The 8,588-nt window shown below is 37.0% G+C and overlaps 1 pseudogene; it reads left to right on the top strand.

The window, feature by feature from the left end:
* LOC101650406 overlaps window positions 1-8,329 on the top strand; it is a 10,108-nt pseudogene extending 1,779 nt beyond the window's left edge.
* Window positions 8,330-8,588: the final 259 nt, after the last annotated feature.

Genomic DNA, 8,588 nt, shown 5'->3' on the forward strand with positions numbered 1-8,588 from the left:
AAAAAAAAAGGAACTAGGAGTGGTTGGCTGGGTGAAGCACACCATCAACAGCACTGGAAGAGGACAAATGCAAGGCTGAGAGGAGAAAGTCAATTCCATGAAGTCCTGGCTGAGCAAGGTGGGAAATCCTTGTTCTCACATCAACCACGCAGACTTTTCCAATGAAAAAGCCATTTCTAAACTAAAATTCACAAACTTTAGTGTTGATATTTCTGTATGGCCCAAAGGTCTGTTATACATATCCAAATATCCCTTGACAGAAAAGAGGATCCCCAGTTCTGCTATAAACTAATCCTTAACTCCATTAACTCTCCACTGAAGAAACAGAAGTATATACAGGTGAGTAACCTCCAAAAATTTAAATTCACGTGCAATGATAGAGGAATTTATCTGAAGTTATATTTGTCTGCCTCAAAAGTCTGTCTTCGGAATTTGAATAATGATACAGAGAATTCTGTTCATGTACCTCTGACTGTGCACAGCTATGATTTATGTGACTGTAATGGATTGAATTGTGTTCCCCCAAATAGGTGTTGTAAACTCTACCCTGTATGCCTGTGATTATAACCTCATTGGGGCATGGGGTGTTTGTGTTATGTCAATGAGGCAGAATTAGTGTAGTGTGAATTTCGTGTCACTCTCTTTTGAAATATGAACGAGATTAGTAAGCAGAGACAAGGGGGAGATGGATAAAAATCTACATGAAGATCACCAAAGTGTGAGCTAAGAAACTAAGGAACACAGGTCGACATATCTGTCTTTCAGAAACAACAGAGAGAACAAAGGCTTTTCCTAGAGCTGGTACTCTGAATTAGGACTTTTAGATCCATATTTGTACTCATTCCAAAGAATGGTGAGGCAACACAATGCTCAAATTATAGAATAATATCATTGATAGCACATGCAAGTAACATATTGCTGAAAGTCTTCCAACAATGGTCGCAGCACTACATTGACAGGAAGCTACCAGAATCTCAGGCTGGATTCAGAATAAGACTTGGAACACAGAATATAAAAGAGATTAGTAAGAGATTAGATTGTCAATATTAGATAAACCTTGGCTAAAAGCAGAGAATATAAGAAAGATGTTTACTTGTGTTTTATTTACTATGCCAAGGCCTTCACTGATGTGGATCATAACAAACTATGAATAGCCTTGAGAAGAATGGGAATTTCAGAACACTTCATTGTGCTAATGTGGAACTTGTACATAAACTTGTGTAAATGGAACAAGGTAATACTTCATGGTTTAAAATTAGGAAAGGTGTGTCAGGGTTGTAGCCTCTCACCACACTTATTCAATCTGTATGCCAAGCAAATAATTGTACACTTTACAACATCATTTAGTCCTCATTTCAATAAAAAATAATAGCAACAAACAACTGATACAATAATATGATACCTAGACTTGAGAAGCAAAGTGTAAAACATGTTTAAGAAATAACCAGTCCCCACTGTGCACTAAACATATGAGAGAACTTAAATTGTATTAAAATATACTGAAGAAGAAAGGTAATTTTGTAGTAATAACCAAATATTTATTGATCCTTATGGAGGGTAATTTTTTCTTCTCACGTATGCTTTAATGTAAAACTTTATGCCAAGTGAGAGGATAGGGTAGAAAGTTGGTACGGAGATGGCCTATGAACTAAGGTGGTGTATCTCCTATTGTGGCCAAGAAAAGTAATGAACCAACAGAACCTGGGGTTGCCTGCCTCGTAATCCTGTTAGCAACGTCATGATTGAGTGGAGTCATGTAAAACTTGGAGAGAAATTCAAGTGTAACACAATTGTAGTGATCCATTCTCACTTTGGTCTAAATAAAGGCTTTAATACACTCTCAGCTGCGTTGCTGTTGGTTGCTTTCAAGTCAGCTCTAACTCAGGGTGACCCCGTGAACAACAGAACCAAATGCTGTCCCGTCCTGCACTACAATACTTGGTGTGCTTGAGTTCAGCGGATGGGCAGCAGGTGCTTTCCACCCATTTTCCAGAACTGTCTTGGATTATCTCTTGTTATCCATAAGATTTTCATGGGTTATTTTTCGAAAGTAGATTGCTAGATCCTTTAGCCCATCTGTCTTCGTCTGGAAGCCCCGCTAAAACCTGTTCACCAGTGACCCTGCTGGCATTTGAAGTACCATTGACATGAACTCATTATCAACTCAAAATACAAATCATCATACAAGACAAGCATATAGACATGGGCTAGAATACAGCCTATAGTTACACATCTCTGAGGTACTTTGGAGGATGGTTCCACAATGACTTCACAGAAGTCTAATAAGCACTAAGTTCTTTACTGAAGTCCATCTTTTTTAAAAAAATCATTTTATTAGGGGCTCATACAACTCATCACAATCCATACACACATCAATTGTGTAAAGCACATTTGTACATTCATTGCCCTCACCATTCTCAAAACATTTGCTCTCCACTTAAGCCCCTGGAATCGGCTCCTAATTTTCCCCCTCCCTCCCCACTCTCCCCTCCCTCATGAACCCTTGATAATTTATAAATTATTATTTTGTCATTTCTTACACTGTCTGACGTCTCCCTTCAACCATTTTTTTGTTGTCTGTCCCCTAGGGAGGAGGTTATATGTAGCTCCTTGTAATTGGTTCCCCCTTTCCACCCCCACCCTCCTTCCAACCACTCCCCGCCCCACCCCACCCCTCTCCCCCCGGAATCGCCATTCTCACCACTGGTCCTGAAGGATCATCCGCCCTGGATTCCCTGTTTTCAGTTCCTATCTGTACCAGTGTACATCCTCTGGTCTAGCTGGATTTGTAAGGTGGAATTGGGGTCATGATAGTGGTGGAGGAGTAAGCATTTAGGAACTAGAGGAACATTGTATGTTTCATCATTGCTACACTGCACCCTGACTGGCTTGTCTCCTTCCGGAGACCCTCAGTAAGGGGATGTCCAATTGCCCACCAATGGGTTTCGGGTCTCTACTCCACACTCCGCCACATTTGCTTATGCACCCATTTGTCTTCAGCGATGGTATCAGGGAGGTGAGCACACAATGATATGATTTTTTTGTTCTGTGATGCCTGATAACTGATCCCTTCAGCACCTTGTGATTGCACAAGCTGGTGTGCTTCTTCCACGTGGGCTTGTTGCTTCTGAGCTAGATGGCCGCTTGTTTACCTTCAAGCCTTTAAGACCCCAGGTGCTGTATATTTTGATAGCCGGGCACCATATGCTTTCTACTGAAGTCCATCTTGTTAATCCGACCCTCCTTATTATTTTCACTGAAAGGATCCTGCAAATGGTTTTTAATAAAGAAAACATAAACATGTACTTTTTTCCCAAGAAGATATGTCGATGACTATGATACCGTTGTTCAAATGTGAAATCCTATTGCAAACTGAGAAAACCATATTTCCCAAAATCACCAGTTGTACTGCCCCGTGAAAACTTCTTTTATTAAGAGAATATAAATGTGTCTAATATTTTCACTACAGATAGTTTTTTGAAATTAGAGACAGTTTTTCTCTGAGGTGAAAGTATGCTAGTATAGGCAAATATTACTCAGATGGAATAATTCATTATCCAATTTGTAACTAATTGCTTGTACACACAGAGTGAAAAGGTTTCCACAGAGTTGAATCATTCCAACCCTTCCAGTTCAAGGTGTCACCACAGTAGGTATGCAAAGCAGGATGGGTTTCAAGGAAAAGTCACGTTAAATTGCTCACTGATGGAGGTCTTTTAAAAGTCTTTGTTTATTGTTTATATCTAGTGAAGCTAATTACTAATATAAGCACTTCCTAAACAGATTTTCAAACAATTGCAACTGAGCACGAAAATATCTCCTAAAATTAGATGCTTGCATATCTCCCTTAAATTTAATAGCTAGAATGCATCATTCCACTATGTCAATACGTTCGCTGTTGGTAAATATTTTCTGTACATTGTGAGTTGCTATTAATGTTAATAAAGACAAAGGGACTATGTGGAGGCTGAAAAATATGTGTTTTCAGTATGGCTATTCGTAAAAAAGGAATATCTTTCCGTAGAATGGGGAGAAAGACGAGGATTTCTACTTCTGTAAAGAGATCCAATCTCAGAAACCCAAAGTGTCAGATCCATCTGGTCCTGTAGGGTCACTGCATGTAGGTAATGCCTCGATGACAGTGATGTTTTGTTTGTTTGTTTGTTTTATAGGATAATACAGCTTTGTGGAAGATCCTAGGGGACGTATTCATAATTGATTATTGCTTACAACAAATATGAAAAGTATCTTGTTATTATAAAATTATGGTATATAGAAATCCCAGATATCTACACAAACTGCATTTAAACTGGATGACAAACCTTTATAAATTTAAAATGTTTTGCATTGAATTAAATTGTATATTGCTTCATGTGAAAATATAAGATATGACAAGAACTAGTTACTTGAACTAGGGTCAAGTTAATAAGAAGTGTTTTTGTAACAAATATCTAATATGTAGTTTTTCTTCCCAATATCAGGAGTCCCTGGGGCACAGATGGATAGGGTTGGCAGGTAGAACCCACGCCCAGACACTTTGAGACATAGGTGTGGCCTGTGACACACAAGATCGCCAGGAGTCAGAGTTGACTCAATGGCAGTAACATTAATGCCAGAGAAGACTCAATTTAAGAAACAGAAGGCAATAAGGACAAAGAAGTAAAATGATCTAATGTCAGAGGTTTACAATATAATTTGCAATAATTTACTTCCACTTCTGCTTATTTTTCTTGATGAAACTCAGTCAGTGTGAAACTGCCAAAACAGAAGGTATTGCATGCTTTTATTATGTCAAATGACACATGTTAAAAGGCCTGCATAACTATCGGGAAAATATCAAATGAGCATGCCTCAAAATTATTTTATTCATTAATAAAATGAGCAAAGTGATAAGATGTCACAACCAATTAAAGAGAAATTAAAGAATCATAAAAGTTTCATTATGGGTTAAAGAATTGTTTAATTGAGTTTACAAATGGTTGTAAACTTTTTTTTTAATAGAGTGTTGGGGGAAAGAGGAGAACAATCAACCTCACACAATTTATTTTCACATATTGACAAGAATTATTCTGATTGCAAATAATTATCTACAAATTACAGAATTTTAAAGAAGTTCAAAAGCAATGAAAGCCTAAAATCAATATCCTAGAACACTATTATAGTCTCTCAATACAAAATTTTTCCACTGGATTTAATTATCTTGTTTTTTCAAAATTTAATTACAATGATATTTCCTTGCTCCTTAGCAATTAATTTTATTTTAGAGAAACTAAGCTTAGACTAGCCCTCACACTTCATTTGCTAGGGTGGCTAGACTAATTTTTCAGAATTGTTGCATTAGAAAGGGAACAGTGAAGAAGCTAAATTCAATCCCAAAGTGCTTCTTTAAAGTTGCAGCAGAGATATCATGTTCCTTGTATTTCACTAAACATCAGCGATCTAACTGCGGTCCAGGACAGATTAACCAAACACAATATATAAATAACAAAAGCCCAAACTCACTGCCATAGAGTTGATTACAACTCATCGTGACCCTATAGGACAAAGTAGAAGTGCCCCTTGGTGTTTATGATGCTGTAAATCTTTATTAGACCAGAAAGCCTCATCTTTCTTCCCCCAGAGGGGCTGGTGAGTTTGGACCGCTGATCTTGTAGTTAGCAGCCCAACATGTAACCCACTGTGCTACCAGGACTTCTTACTGTCTAAATAGTATAGGAAAGTATCAGGCCTTTAATAGAAAAGACTTAGCTGCCTACAATAAATCCTGGTAGGTTATTTGATTCCACTTATATGGAGACTCTCGTAAAAAATAATTCTTGTCTTCTTACATGTAAATAAAGTCCATGGAGAAAAATTCTGTCTCTTTTGAAGGTAAGCCTGTTTACCGTTACGTGCACATTCATTTAACATCCCCTTATTCCATATAAGCAATGCTTCCTTGACTTCAGTTTGAACTGTTTGTAACATCGTACTTATATCCTAATCAATGAGTCAAGTAAACAGATATTAATAGTGGTCAGACATCTATAGTGCAATTACTGATCTCTTCCTGTCTGGAGGATATAAGAGTGATAAATATCAATAGAAATATGGAAACAAATAGTTCAATGGATTAGTTGTTGTTCGCTGCCATCAAGTCGGTCCCAACTCATAACGCCCCTCTGTGTAACAGAACAAAAAACTATTCTGTGCGGTTCGCACCTTTTTCTTAGGCTTATCCCATCAACGCAGCCTATGTGTCAATCCATGCATGGAAGATCTGCCTCTTTTTAGCTGCCCCTCTACTTTCTGAGTATGATGTCCTTTTACAAGAATTGGACTTTCCTGACATTTCCAAAGTATGTGAGATGGAACCTCACCATCTCTGCCTCTAAGGAGGATTCTAGCTAGACTTCTTCCAATATAAATTTGCTTGTTCTTTTGGTAGTCAATGATACTTTCAATATTCTTTCCCAGCACCATAATTCAAATGAATCAATTCTTCTTTGTTCTTCTTTATTCAATGTCCACATTTTACATGCATATAATGCGATTGAAAATACCATAATGGCTTGTGTCAGACACAGCTTAGTTCTCAAAGTAACACCCTTGCTTTTCAACACTTTAAAAAGGTCTTGTGCATCAGATGTACCCAGTGCCACTTGTCTTTTGAGCTCTTGACTGATGCTTCCATGAGCATTGATTGTGGATCAAAACAAGATTAAATTTTCAACAACTTCAATGGTTTCTCTGCTTATCATGATGCTATCTATTGGTCCCATTGTGAGACTTTTGGTCTTCTGTACATTGAGTTGTAACCCACACTGAAAGCTGCAGTCCTAGACCTTCATCACGTGCTTTAAGTCCTCCTCACTTTCAGCTAGCAAGGTTCTGTCATTTGTGATTACACAAATTGTTAATAAACCTTTCTCTTCATATAAGTTAACTTCCCAGTTGGATTATTTACTAAACATTCAGATTGAATAAGAATTGTGGGAGTATACAACTCTGAAGCACACCTTCCCTGACTATAAACCAGACAGTGTGCCATTGTCCTGCAGACATGACTGCCTCTTGATTCATGTGCAGGTCCCATATGAGCATGATGTAGTATTAGAGGGTGAAATACAACTGTGCAAAGGGAAAGTGGGCTTGGGAGTGGGTGTGATTTTCTTCACATGGAACATTGACCTGTCTATTAAAAGAATACGTTTTGCATGAATAATTCATAGAGTAGTTAGATAAGGCAAAGAGGGGTTTATTGCATACAGGCAACTAAGAAGCTCTTTCAGTAGTAACTCCATTGGGGGATGAGCTTACCCTAAGAACTCAAATTCTTCATGTGCTATATAATCTCTCTAGGGAATATTTTTAATTGTGGGCTGTCATACTGGCAAATTCCCTGTCTTCTACCAATCATAATGGTCTAGGCTGCTAATCTAGTTGAAGAATGTAGAAAGTACATATAAAAGCCTTTTTCATCCACCAACTTATGAGAACAGAAAAGAATAAGTTAGAGGAATGCCCCACATTATAATGAGCATGTATTTCTGAAGTTTCATGTGACTTTATTGCCATTTTATTTTCAAAGTTTTAAGAGATATTACTAGATATTTTAAACTACCCGAATATAATTTAGTATAAGATAAAACTTCACCATCTGGTCTAGTCCTTAGGAACACCTTCATCAGCTATCCCAAAGTGATAGCAAAGGAGAGTTATTTGTTCCATGTCTTGATCCTATTTTCCACCACATTGACTGATTCCTTATTAATACATCTCATGAGCTGGTACTGTAGAATGTGAAGAAATGTAAATGATCTTACTGGTACAATTGGAAAAATTTTGTAATTGCTATAAGATGAACAAGGGACCTCTAATTATACACATTAATAGGACAAAGATGCACATAATTCTGCTTATTATAGTTTAATGGCATCAGTTTTATGATTGGGATTTCTAGCATTTCTCTTAGCATGCTGTACCAGTCTTATTAAGCAATTAGTAAATTGCTTGAAACTACACAGGGTGGTCCTAAAATTTAACCAGACTTGTGATTCCTTTCCTCTTTAGATTTCTTCATGACGGAAAATGTCTTTGAATATTACTCAGTCAACAGCACAGGTATTACTGTTCTACAAGAACACTGCTGATATCTGAATATTGAAATGTTCCTTATTTATTGGTCCCGGATGTATTTAAAATATATGTAAAATATCTTTCGCTGTAATTTACTCTTCTAAAATGAATAAATATGCAATTTAACACAGACTACGGGACCTCTCGAAAATACACTCAACCAGACATGACACTTGTAGGGCAGATAAGAGAAAAATTAGAAGAATTTTAATCTATTAGTATTTCATGGGAAAGTAATGTTATTACAATATCCACAATATGACTGAAAAGAAATATCCATAATAATAATTCATTCAGCTGCCTATGCAGTTATTGGACAAAAATATATTATAATAGACTTAATGTCTATACCAAGTATAATAGCAAACATACAAATATACAGTGCTTCCTTTTCTTTTTGGTTGCTTTGATTCATCAGATGAGTTCTCTTTGTGACTTGTACTTCAAATGAAATTCTTATAGCTGTATAA

The sequence above is a fragment of the Echinops telfairi genome, unplaced genomic scaffold, assembly GCF_000313985.2.
Source record: "Echinops telfairi isolate 266 unplaced genomic scaffold, ASM31398v2 ScPeMD7_443;HRSCAF=831, whole genome shotgun sequence".
Classification (NCBI taxonomy): Eukaryota; Metazoa; Chordata; class Mammalia; order Afrosoricida; family Tenrecidae; genus Echinops; species Echinops telfairi.